Genomic DNA, 13,191 nt, shown 5'->3' with positions numbered 1-13,191 from the left:
GATCCTTTGGTTGTGTCCCTTATTCCTAGACAACCACTCCAACTGAGCGTGATCAGTATATAGGAGGAATTCTCTTCCATCTAAATAGTACCGAAGAGCCTCAATGGCCCATTTGATGGCTAGAGCTTCCTTCTCTATAACCATGTATCTGGTTTCTCTTGGGAACAACTTTCGGCTAATATAAAGAATTGGCCTTTCCTGATTAATGTCGTCAGTCTGGGACAATACGGCCCCAAGGCCACTTTCTGAGGCATCAGTTTGTAGCAGGAAGGGTTTCTCATAGTTAGGAGCTGTTTCGGTTGTTGAAAAGCCTGTACTTCTGAGTGAGTTGGAACTCGAAGGCGTTTTTCTGTTTGCACATTCTTTCTCAGTAGGTCTGTTAGGGGCGCAGCTACCTGTGAAAAACTTGGGGTAAATCTCCTATAGTATCCCAGTAGTCCCAGGAAAGCCCGATGGTCTTCCCTGATTTTGGGAAAAGGTACTTGGGCTGTTGCAGCCACTTTCTCCTCTTGGGGTTTTATACAATCCTCCCCTAAAAGGTGCCCTAAGTACTTCACTGATTTGGCAGCCAAGTGGCTTTTAGCTGGATTCATTGTTAGCCAACTTTTACCTAAGGTTTGGATGACTTGGGTTAGGTATTCCAAGTGTTCTTTCCATGCTGAGCTATAAATGATTATGTCATCTATATATGCAGCTGAAAAGTCTATGAGGCTGTAGTACGATGTGCATTAGTCTCCGAAATCTTACCCTTCAGGTTGCAACCTTTCAAAGTGAAACAGACCCATAGGGGTACAGAAGGCATTTTTTTCCCCGCCTTGTTCCTTCAAAGGTACCTGCCAGTACCCCTTACAAAGATCCAATGTACTGATATATTGGGTTTTCCCTACTCTTTCTATCATCTCGTCAACCCTAGGAAGGGGGTACGTATCAAATCTGGATATTTTATTCACCCCCTCTAAAATGGATGCAAAAGCATATAGACCCGTTTGGTGTGGGAACAATCACTATCGGGGAGCTCCACTCACTTTTAGAGGGTTCTATGACTCCCATTTCCAACATCTGACAGACCTCCTTGTCTATTGCTTCCCTTCTGGCTCCGGGAATACGATAAGGGCGTAATCTAACTTTTTTCCCTGGGGTTGTGTGTATCTCATATTCTATGATCGAGGTTTTACCTGGAAGTAAGGAGAACACATCTTGCACTGGACGCAAGGTGTCCCTTAGTTCATTTTTTTGGGTCTCTGATTATTCGTTATCGAGGCTCTTTTCTGTTAATGACACAGGTTGTGTTCCTAAAATAACAGGGACAGGTCCCTCCATTTTTTAAAGAGGTTGACGGGATCTATTTGGGTGTAATTTCTAATTGGATCCATCTCTAGTTTATATGTGACAGGGGTCAATCTCAAGAATTTTATATAGGCCTTGCCACTAGCTTAACAACTTGTGCTCTGAGGTGGGCATTAAAATCAGAGCCATATTCCCTACTTTTAGTGTTCGTTCTTTAGTGGCTTTGTTGTATTGGACCTTCTGGTTATTTTGGGCCTCTTCTAGGTAGGATCTTACAATTGCACTGACTTGGTTGAGTTGTGACTTCAAACTGGCTATGAAGTCCAGAAGAGGTTTTGCTGTGTCGTTTTCTTCCTCCCATTCTTCCCGGGCCATATCGATAAGGGTGAGGGGTTGTCTCCTGTAGAGCACCTCAAAGAAAGAACACCCAAAGCTTTTTTGTTGCCCACAACGAATGGCGAACAAAGCCACGGGAAGCATGTCCCCCCACTTCCGATCCTGTAGATTTAGCAGGTTTTTTAGGGTGGTTTTAGGGTGGCATTGTAGCGTTCCACCAACCCATCAGTTGGAGGGTGGTAGGCTGCGGTACAAATCTGTTTAATGTCACATTAACTTGGATGTGAAGGGAGTTCCCTGATCAGTGATTATTTCCTTTGGAAAACCAACACGTGAGAAGATGTTTATCATGGCATTAGCTATTTGTGTCGTATTAGGTTGCCTAAGAGCTACAGCCTCAGGAAACCGTGTGGCATAGTCCACCAAGACCAGCATATAGCGATAACCATTGCGTGAGTTAAGAAGGGGGCCGGGGATATCCATTCCTACCCTAGAGAATGGTTCATCGATTATTGGTAGGGGTCTTAAGAGAACTCGAGGAGGAATATATCTGCTTTTTATTTCACAAACCAAGCATTTTTCACAGTAGTCTTGAACTTGTTTATAAATCCCTGTCCAATAGAATCTGTCTATTACTGCTTTTTTGTTTTTTTCTGCTCCAAACTGGCCCCCTAGTAGATGACTGTGACCTAAATACAGGACCGTCTCTCTAAAAGGCAGAGGTACTGACAATGTAAAGCGCTCCAATACCTCCGGGTCTAGCCAGCACTATATAAAACTTTTCTATTAAATAAATAAACTGGATGGGCATGGTTTTCCCTCCCTTTCAATATAACAGCCCCTTTTGGGTAAAGAATTGGGGACCTACTTGAAGGGGGTCCTCTTGTTCCTGGACTTGTCTCCATGCCTCTTGAAGAGTAAGGTCCTCTCGTTGGGCAGAGCGAAAATCCCTATCACGGTCCCATAATTCATTGCCTGTACCGGTTATGAAAACTGGGGACCAGCTCTTCTTTTCTCTTTTCCTCTGTTTTCTACATTTCTGATCTTTCCCTATGGCCCATTCTGGATCCTGAACTTACGAGAAAGGGGCCTTCTCTCGCCATTCTGTGCCTCCTTTCTACGTGTCACAGAGCAGGTCATTTATAAGTGGATAATCTGTTCCCAAGACCATCTGCTCAGGCAGTTTTGGTATTAGGCCCACCTGTAGGGATACAGGGGGTTTAGCTGGTTGGTGTTGAATAGATATGTTTGTCATGGGATATGTTTTACTGTCCCAATGAACGCGTATGTTCACTACTCCTGTTGTGGATGGGATGCCTCCAGGGATGGCTTAAGGCCTCATGACACTTTGCAGGCACCCCGTATCAATCAGGGCTTTTCTTTGTTCTCCGTTAACAATCACTTTCCGGTGGAAAGAAAGGGGGTTCTTCGCTTGTGGAGCAGTATAGGGCCCGGGTGTACCAAACCTCCATGGGCTCTTCCTTCGGGGGACACGAACGAGCAATGTGACCAAAAGCTCAACAATGGAAACATTGGGGCCCAGAGGGAAGAGGAGGATGAGGGGGTATGGGTGGGGCACCTGGAATGAGGGTCACTGTCTCTGGTTTCCTATGAGGGAGAGTCTGTCTGTTTGCTCTCAAGGGGGTTCCTCCCAGTTGTTTCCAGATGCCTTCTTCTCTGCCCTTCTGTACTTTCTGGGATCTGTAAAAAGCTGCAGCTATTTCTACTACTTTCTCCAAGGTGAGGTCTGCGTGTTGGCGCACACACCTTTGTATTTGAGGGTACAAAGAGGCAAGGAATTGTTCTAGGTATATCTTTTCTAAGATCGCCTCCTTAGATGAAGTTAGTGGTCTCAAACATCTATCTGCTACATCTCTGATCCTGTAACATAAGGCCCTTGGGTTTCCTTGAGGTCCCTCTCGGATTTGTCGAAGCCTGATTCTGTAAGTTTCATCGTCTATGCCCATACGTTCTAAGATCCGTTCTTTTATGTCAGGATAGGGGGTGTTCCGAGGGGATTGGAAGCCTGATAGGCAGCTTGGAGATCACCTGCCAGGAGGGGACCCAAATACTGCCCCCACCTGTCTTCAGACCACATGGCAGCTCTTGCCATTCTCTCGAAATTGGAGAGAAAAAAGTCTGGGTCTTCCCCTGGGACCTATTTTTGTACCACTACAGAAGGAGGGGCGGTTAACCCCAGTGGTTTGTCCCAGGACTTCAGACAGTTTACCCATCACAGTTTCTTGGCTTTGACTTTGTTGGGTAAGAGTCTTGTGAAGAGCTTCTCTTTTGACCTCCGTTGTCTCCAGAAATCTCCCCATGATGTTTTCCAGTCTTTCCTGACCTTCCGCCATCTTGTTTACCACGGCCTCCATTTCCCCCAATCACACTTCTGACACCACCTGTCCGAAGGACGGGTGGAAACAGAAGCGAGGAGGCTGTATAGGAAGAATATTTAGGGTTTTATTGTAGTAGTGGGTTTAGACAAGGTGGAAACAATAGTTAAACAGAGGTTCCTGGTTCCTTTCAGTCACAGGAGATTTGTAGAAAAGTTTCTTCACTTCTTTTAGTCCTATGGTCCGCTGGGATGGAGCTCTGGCAGAAGTCCCAAGGGTTTCCTCACCAACAAGCGAAGAGAAGGAGAACTGAAGGGAGCGGTAAGCATGTGTTCTCAACCTAATGCCATTTACTTCCACCACACCACAGTGAGGGTTTACTAAACGGACTGTGAAGGGAAAAATCGTCTTTAAAAGAAAAAACTAAAACTGTGGTTGTGTACCTGGGGTTTCCCCACCCCCGGTCTAAGGGAAGCTAATGGCTGCCTTCCACCCACTACACCCAACCTTCCCTCTCCCGAGTCACGTACCGCTCTCTGCCGCAACTCTCAAGAGTTGCGGCGGCTCTTGCGTGTCCTCAGGAGTCCACCAGTCTCCAAACCACAGCTCGGCGTCCTTCTTATCTCCAGCGATGTCTCCGACCGTGCTGTTCGACCTCAGCCCTTCCGCCGGTCCTGAATTATTTTCAGTCTCCTCCGTTTCCCTTCTCCTGCTCTCCTCCTCCTCAAACGCTGTCCGCGCCGTCCTTATCGCCACCTCCTCGTTTCTGGTCGCCAGCTGTAATTGGGCGGTAGGATTCGTCTCTCCGCCTTCCTGAGCAGGGTCATGAAGGTAATCCCGCGGTGCTGGAATCTTTGATGGAGTAAGTGGAGCGAATGACTCAGTATGGATGAACACGGCGGTCGTCTACATGGGACACCGCTACCCCCAAATGTCGAGTGAGTGTTGCAGCAAACTGAGCCACGGCATGTGATATCTGTGCGGAGATCGCACCGGGAGGGCAGCGGCTGCGGCTGCTGTTGTTGCCTCAGATAGTCTAATAACCGCATTTGAGCAAAAAAATCCTTGAGAATTAACTAAAGCAAACATTACGGTTTTCTGTTAAGTGGCGGGCCCCCAGGCGGAGTAATACTACACCAGATATACCAATAATGTATTAAGGAACCGAGTGACTGATTTTCACCAAAATAACGCATCAGAGTGAGAATACCGATAATATCTGAGAGAAAAAGTATGGATAAAATGATATATAATCAGTTTTGTGAATAGAAAATAAGGAAGGAATGACAATAAAACTTGCATATGAAATCTGCATTGAATATCCAAGTTGGCACAAAACATTGATAAAAGCATTCCTTTTCCCCTGTAGTGTTTGACTATAAGACAGCACCTCCCGCCTGATGCGCATGCCCCTTGAAGAAAAAGACCAGTGGGCAAGCGCAAAAGTACCGGAGTACGTGTGACACAACAAGGTGACTATCACAGGATGAATGTATAAAGTTACGATCACCACACGTAGAGATTGCATCCAGACCTATCAGATAGCCCACAACCGATTCATAGATTAGCTTTTTAAAATAAAAACGTAGTCAGATCACAAACCACAGCAATGTAAATAGTCACAGGATCACTTATTCATTTTAATTTAGTAAAGAGATACAGGAAAATCCATTGCCAGAGTGTCATGCACGAAATAAGGATATGCATAAAACACAAGAAAACACGGTCCAACATTTTTGAATGGATATGAGACAATTAACAGTCAGGATGAGTGAAAGAAGTAATAATGGCCTCTTCATCTCTCCCCTTTCCCACTTTTTATTCACACAACGGGTTTCGGGTGCCCAGCATGCTTGGTCACATGTATAAACAGCTTCCTGCAACACTGTGACTACTTTTGCTGTTCCTGAAAGTGCGCCTACTCAACTATATATATATATATATAGTGCTTTCATTCCTTTGAAACTTATGCCACTGAAGAAAGGAAATTGAACTCCTGAAACGCGTCTGGCATTTGAATTTTGATGGTTGTCCCTGGAGCGCCTGCTTGCAGGGTGTCAATAAAACTTTTAGAGCTCACTGAACTTCCTGTGGCAGTGCTTCGTGTGGGTAACCTGTTTGTTTGGATTTATTACGGCTGTCCCGGCCGTGAAGAGCTGCCCACCGCTTTGCGGGTCCTTGCTTGCACCACGACGGTGCCGGCATTATGGTAGGAAGGAGCTGGCGATATTGCAGGGTGATGCCAGCTCAATGCTCGTGATGACACCTGGAAAGTGGGTCAGGCTCTCACCAGGATACAGCATCGACCCACTGGGGAACATTGTTTTTATTTATGGCATGACTGCGCACCCACTTGGGTAATACTGATTTGCACACTACGGCATCCACAAGGCCGTGCGAGTTCATGGCCACGTCCACAGAGGCAGGTGTCTATAATTACAGCGTGTGCAACAACAGTGCTTTCATTCCTTTGAAACTTATGCCACTGAAGAAAGGAAATTGAACTCCTGAAACGCATCTGGCATTTGAATTTTGATGGTTGTCCCTGGTAGAGCGCCTGCTTGCAGGGAGTCAATAAAACTTTTAGAGCTCACTGAACTTCCTGTGGCAGTGCTTCGTGTGGGTAACCTGTTTGTTTGGATATATATATATATATATATATATATATACATATACATATACACACACACACACATACACACATATATATATACACACACACATATATATGTAGTCTTCCACCAGTTACTGATGTGACTCCATGACGGGTTCCTCCGTTTGTGAGGGTGGGCTCACGTCAAACATTCACAACTTCCAAAGAAAATATCAGGCGCTCACTAGGTCCAAACCTAATTCAGATTTTGATCAAACTAACATGTTTTGGCCATGCACCTTTCTCAATGTTTGCATGATTGTGAAGCCCACATGATTTAAATATCTCAGAAATGCTCTCAATGGAGAATGTGGTATACACATAAACATACATGATGGACTATAATATCCAGGCACCATTTTGCTATTCTGGTCAACATATTGGATGTATATTACTTAATATCATATAACATCGATTATCAAGTGAATTCCATAGGCCAAAATTCTCTTACTTATTTGATTATGATGATTTTCATTAGCATGTCCTCCCTGTATGCATGCTCATATGTTATGCCTTTCATTCACAATTTCAAATCAATACATACTCATTATTGAATAGAAGGGGCAAGCATGGCAGACATCTTAAATAATCAACGTCATTGGAAACAATTACAATCTTACCTTGAATAGGCTACTCATAAGTATTAAAATGTCATCAAAATAAAGAAAAAAGTAACAAAAATCATAACATGGATAAATTTGGGACAGATATGGCCAAATTGTGCCTCTCAAGGTAATTGCTCCCTGAATGGGCTAACATTCGTTCTCTTAGGAGAATTATTATTTTACAAATATCCACTATGCTGTGGGCATGTGAGCGGTCCTGGGGTAATTAATTAACAAGGTGGGTTGCTAGCTCCTCATCACCGTTGAGACCTCTGGGTGTTCTCATTTGTAAATTAATTATGTATCTAGACTCCAATATCCTTAGTATTAGAATTTGATTCCCTTCCAGTTCTCCAACTGGTGCCCAACAATACAGAAGTAGTGAATCAAGTCTCTATTACTATTATGATATAATTAAAAATGTCTCGCTACTGGGTATGTTGCATCTTTGTTGGTGACTGCAAACACATGTTCAACAAGCATTGGCATAGCCTATAGGTCTAACTTTTGGGACCTTATAAGTATTTAGTTATGCAGCAGAATATCCTTGGTGAAACAACACCAACTGTTGCATGGCTAAACACTTATTAGGTCCCAAATGCGAGACCTATTGGCTATGCCAATGCTTGTTATTAGGAATGGCTGGTGTTGAACTGAAAGTGAGAAGACAGGAAAATCAGAGCAACAAGCAAAACTAGATTTCATGTTCTGACAGCACTGTCTTTAACCTGGCTCTAGAATTCCACCCCATGATTCTAGATCCCTTCGTATTGTCATTTAAAGGGACCATCGTGTGATATTGCAGTGTTTCTCAACGGCACAAAGCAACACTCGGGAATGCTTATTGTTGGTGGTTGTTAGCGACGCAGGGCTGGGCAAAGAGAAATGTTTTTATATATATTCTAAATGGCCCCTTTAAACGACTGCTTTTATTTGTATGTAACCTACATGGCATTTTAATCACATCTGCGTTTTGGTCGTGATACAACAGCACATCCCCGCTCCCACACTCCAAAAAGAAAAAAAGAAAAATGTCACATAATTGATGGCTTGGCACAGCTGGATTTTTCACAGTAATGCATTTTCACTTCAGAGTTTCATTTCATGCAGGTTCCATTGCTCCTGAAACAAACATTGTACTTGTCACAAGACATGTGGCCAGGAGCAAATGCCAGCTATCGGGCCCTAAAAATACTGAAAATGCAAGCATTTGTTTTAATGAAACACGATGTGTAGGTGAGCAATGGAGGAGCGGTTGGGGGGCAGGTGAAGAGGAAGGAACAGGGTGGGTGAGTTTAGAAGAGAGTGGAAGCAGCACAAGGGAAAAACAAGAAAGAAATGCACTCTCATTGAGTATTTAATGAAAATAAAAAAACAATTCTCTAAATGCGAGCAGTGGAAGGATACAAGTCAACCAATCAAAAGGATGACAAAGAGGGTATGTTCCAAGGGAGGGACAAACACAGGAAGAGGGAGGCAACAAGAAGCAAGCAAATGAAAGTAACAGTAAAGCCAACGCACCCTGTAAGTTTTCAGGGATGGTCTACAAGAGGCCTTTGCCTATAGACAGCTAAAACCTGGATGGTAGGTGAGACCTACAAATTATGGCACTAAACATAGCAAATGCATGGTACAGATAGTGTCAAAAAATGTAACAACTCAGAAAAGGTCTGGAAGTGAGCACCAGGGCGGAAAGTGGGTGCAATGTCTGCTACCATTTAACATCTCTATAGAACGATGAGGTAGGGAAACTGACCAACAGAATTTCCAACTATTTCCTTATTTACAGCAAAATCTTATATTTCTATGTCTGCTTGGAAGATGTTCTATCAGATAAGCTTGATATAGCGCTGCAAATCACCTCTAAAGGGGTATCTTGGTGCTGGAGCACTTAGCAGGCATGGAGGGAATTGAAGGAGTGGGGAAATGAGAAAAGCCAGGTTTTACAAAGTTTTTGAAGTAGGCAAAGTTGGAACAATCACTGATGTGCTGAGGTAGTGTGCTCCAAAGGTGTGGGCCAAGATAGGAAAAAGATTGGCTACCGTATTTGACTGTGCAAATGTGGCGGGGGCAAAGCAGATGCTGATCTTTTGATCTCAGATCTCTTGTGGGGAGATATTGATGACGTTTATTATGGAGGCAAGCAGGGCCCTTTCCCGATAGGGATTTGTGTACCAATCATAGGAGCTTAAAAGTAGTATGTCTCTTGATTGGAAGCCAATGAAGTGATCCAAGAGCAGGTTCTGAGGGAGTGTGGGGAGAAGGTTTGCAGACTAGGCATGCAGCAGTGTCTGGACTATTTGAAGTTTTTATAGTAGTGTTTCATTAGCGTTTCCATAATCCACGCAGCTGACCACTGGAGCCTGTGTGAGGGTTCTTCTTGTATGGAGAAGTAGCCAATGAAATGCTTTCTTAAGCATTTGTGTGAATCTGTTACAAGTGCCGCATGTGAATCCAACCAGCTCTTTAATGGTGAGGTTGTCATCTATTAGGATGCCTAAGTTTTTTACTACCTTTTTAGATTGTGGGTGGTGCCCAGTTTGAATGACCACCACTCGTCCGGCCAGTAGGCGTGGGCTTATTGAATAGCAAGATCTCAGATTTATCACTGTTGGCTGCAGACAATTCTGGGACATCCAGGAAGCAATTTTCCTCATGCATTCTCAGAATTTGGGTTTTGTGGAATCAGGGTTTGGACCCATCGATATGATCATCTGCGTATAAGATGACCTCCAAGCCACAAGATCTTACTACATTAGCCAAAAGGGCATATATGTTAAGAAGTGTAGGCCTTAATGAGGAGCCCTGTGGTAACCCCTTATCTATAGACATGGTACGAGATTTAAAAGGTCCTAAATTTAACATCTGGTTGCGATTGTTAAGTAAGTTCTGTAACCACCCTAATGCCTTGGCACTGACACCAATCTCTGAAAGACTCAGGACCATGACGGAATGTGAGATGGTGTCAAAGGCTTCAAATGGATCAAGTAACACCAACATGTCAGGGAAACCGTCATCAAAGGAGAGTTTGATGTCGTCTAGCACTGTGTGAGGCTCTGAAACCTGACTGGGAGGTGTCTAGGATAGACTTTGTTTCCAAATTGGAGCGGATGTAACTTTACGGCTAGAGCGGTCGACCTCTACGCTGGGTAACCGTGTTCGAGTCTCGGCAACAACGCTCAACATCCTGTGATTCTAGGCAAAAAAAAAATGAATGTGTCCTTCTGTATCGAAACTGGTGCTCATGTAAAGTACTCTGATACCTGATGTCTTGGGTCTGGTTCGTGCTATATAAAACTCTTTAAAAAAAACAAAACAAAAAAAAATATCGGGATAATTGTTTATTCACTAAACTTTCAACGTTTTTGCCAAGATATGGAAGAAGTGATATGGGTTTGTAATTTGTGGGTTTTAGTGGATCTCCATAGGGTTTTTTCAAAAACTGCATCACCTGCGCAGCTCTCCAGGCTAGGGATAACCGTTGCAGTGTTTAAAGAGAGGTAGAACAGTGCTGTGATATCTGGGAGCAGTGTGTTGGCTAGTGTCACTATAACGTGAGGAGGGGAGAGGTCAGAGGGAGAACCTGATTTGATTTTGTTCATCATTTCCGAAGCGTATTCCGAGGTGATGGGTTCTAAGTGCTCCAGAACAATACAAAGGTGTGATATAGGGGGCGGTGTCGGATGGAGAATCAGTAGCTAAGGGGTGATGGGAATGGTTCTTATAGATAGTTGCTATTTTTTCTTTCAAATGGTCTGCCAAAGGCATTGCAAAGTTCCTGGGAGGCTGAAGTGGATGATGTGCAGGCAGTGGGCCTCATGAACTCATTTAGAACTTTGCCTAATTTTTTGGGATGAGCTCCCTGCATTGTCAATTCATTTGATAAAGTATGTCTTTCGTGCAGCTTTGAGCTTTTTATCAAAGTTGTTTAAGGCTGATTTCTAAGATTTTTTCTCAGGGAGGGATTTCGAGATGCACCACCTTCTCTCCAATTTCCTGCAGGGTGTTTTCTCCTGTTTTAATTCTTTTGAGAACCAGGGGGAATGAGACTTAGTAGAGTTGTAGTTTGAGGGGAGAAATAAGATGCTACACACCCCATCCTGCACCATTGGCAAAACTTTCATTACAGGTCAGTCAAAAGGAAACAGACTGACTTGCTCACGGCCCTCAGCACTGATCAACCTAGCCCCAAAGACAACCTCGACAAGAACCTCAACAACTTCAAGAACAACTGGATCATGAACTGTGTGGACACCCTTGCGCCCATCAAACCCAACACGTATGGTTGATCAAGCAACAAGGCCAGCTGATACACAGAAGACCTCCCAGACACCACTGTAAACAGCTAGAAAGAAAATGGATAGCCAGCCTCAACACCACAGACAGAACTGCCTACAAGGCTGCACTCAGACACTATCACCAGCAAATTAGGGACACCAAGAAAAAATCACTAGTGTACTGCATTGAAGGACGCTCCAACAGCTGCAAAGAGCTCTTCTTAATCGGCAAGGATTTTACCACGCCATAAGCCACTGTCAACAACATTGCTGCGACAACCTATCTAACTTGTTCCACAGCAAAATCGCTAACATCTACCGCAAATGTTCACATCAACCCAACCTCAAAGAACTCATTGCTAACCTACCCACCACCAACCAAGACAGACACCTGACCAAATGGACAACCCTCACTAGAAACAACACAGGAGAAATCATGCGGACCATCCACTCGGGGGCTCCAACTGACCCATTCACCCACCATATCCACAACCTAGGAACATCACCAATCAGCACCACTCTGACCCACATCAACAATACCATCTGCTTACCCACGCCGTGGATGAGGTGCAGCGCAGACCTTTGAACTTCATCAAAAATGTTAATCTTATCCGTTGGCCCGGTTTCCGACTACTACTGCAAGACTGAGCTCCTGCTGTTTATCAGAGGATTTGTTTATGCCCGCCCCAACTTTGGGACACTGGCATCCTATTTTGCCCTTCAATGAGAGGCGGCCGCTTTCCTTATATCGTAGCAATTTGAAAACACAGTGCAGGCACGGTCTTACATCTTCCTCTTCTTTGCCTGCTCATCTGTATTTTCATTAGTGGCTCCCAATTGTACTTCATACTGCAGCACTTGACTTTTTGACCTCCCGACTTGATATGTGTCACCGACTACCACACCTATAGGTGTTTTAAAATTCTACTATCATCACACTTTTACCATTTACTGCCATTGGTAAGATGATTCTTGGTATCTATCAAGGTTTCATCATTAACATTTACATGGCTTCCTGATGAAGACGCATCGCCGAAACGCGCGTAGGACACTGAATTTTCAAGAGCCATGCAAAAGATGATTGTCCTTCAGTGAACTGAAGTGATTTGTTTTGTATAATCCATGTTTCTTTTTTTATAAAAAATATTTAAACTTCGTATGACATTTCCACATACAATATTGTGTACTATTAGGCACAGTGTGAATGTATCAGTATGTCTGAATATTTACCTTAGGAAACATGGATATTCAATGTAGCGAAATGTATTGAATACATACCAGTTGTGCACATTGAGATTTTGTATTCAGGGGAAAACGCCCTTTCTTGTTTCTCCTTTTACTATTTATACTAAGATAAAATTGTCTATATAAATAAAAAATATTTTTGTAACCTAATACATGGGTGTCTGTATATTGTTTATGTAAATCCTAGGTCCACTTTGCAACTAATTTCCTAAATGTTTTGTTTACACTTGAGATCCACATCAACAACACCTCCATCATGTCTGCCACATTCCTAGATGAATGGAACTTTGCAGAGATCAATCCTCTCCTCAAGAAGCTCTCAGCTGCGATGAATAAACTGAGCAACTTCCGACCCATCTTACTGCTCCCATATTCATTCAAAGTAATTGAGAAGGCCATCAATAAGCAACTTACAACCCTCCTCGAACTTCACCATCTTCTAGCAGGGGTGT

The 13,191-nt window shown here is 43.7% G+C and overlaps 2 protein-coding genes across 12 annotated transcripts in view; one reads left to right on the top strand and one right to left on the bottom strand.

The window, feature by feature from the left end:
- Positions 1 to 13,191, bottom strand: part of LOC146785406 (uncharacterized) — a 2,064,968-nt gene that overhangs the window by 828,445 nt on the left and 1,223,332 nt on the right. The window lies entirely within an intron of this gene.
- The window catches only part of LOC146785408 (uncharacterized), a 787,621-nt gene that overhangs the window by 41,170 nt on the left and 733,260 nt on the right, over positions 1 to 13,191 (top strand). The window lies entirely within an intron of this gene.

Source organism: Triturus cristatus, chromosome 11, assembly GCF_964204655.1.
Source record: "Triturus cristatus chromosome 11, aTriCri1.1, whole genome shotgun sequence".
Lineage (NCBI taxonomy): Eukaryota > Metazoa > Chordata > Amphibia > Caudata > Salamandridae > Triturus > Triturus cristatus.
Note: the sequence above shows the minus strand (reverse complement) of the source record. Positions and strands in the feature narration are given on the sequence as shown.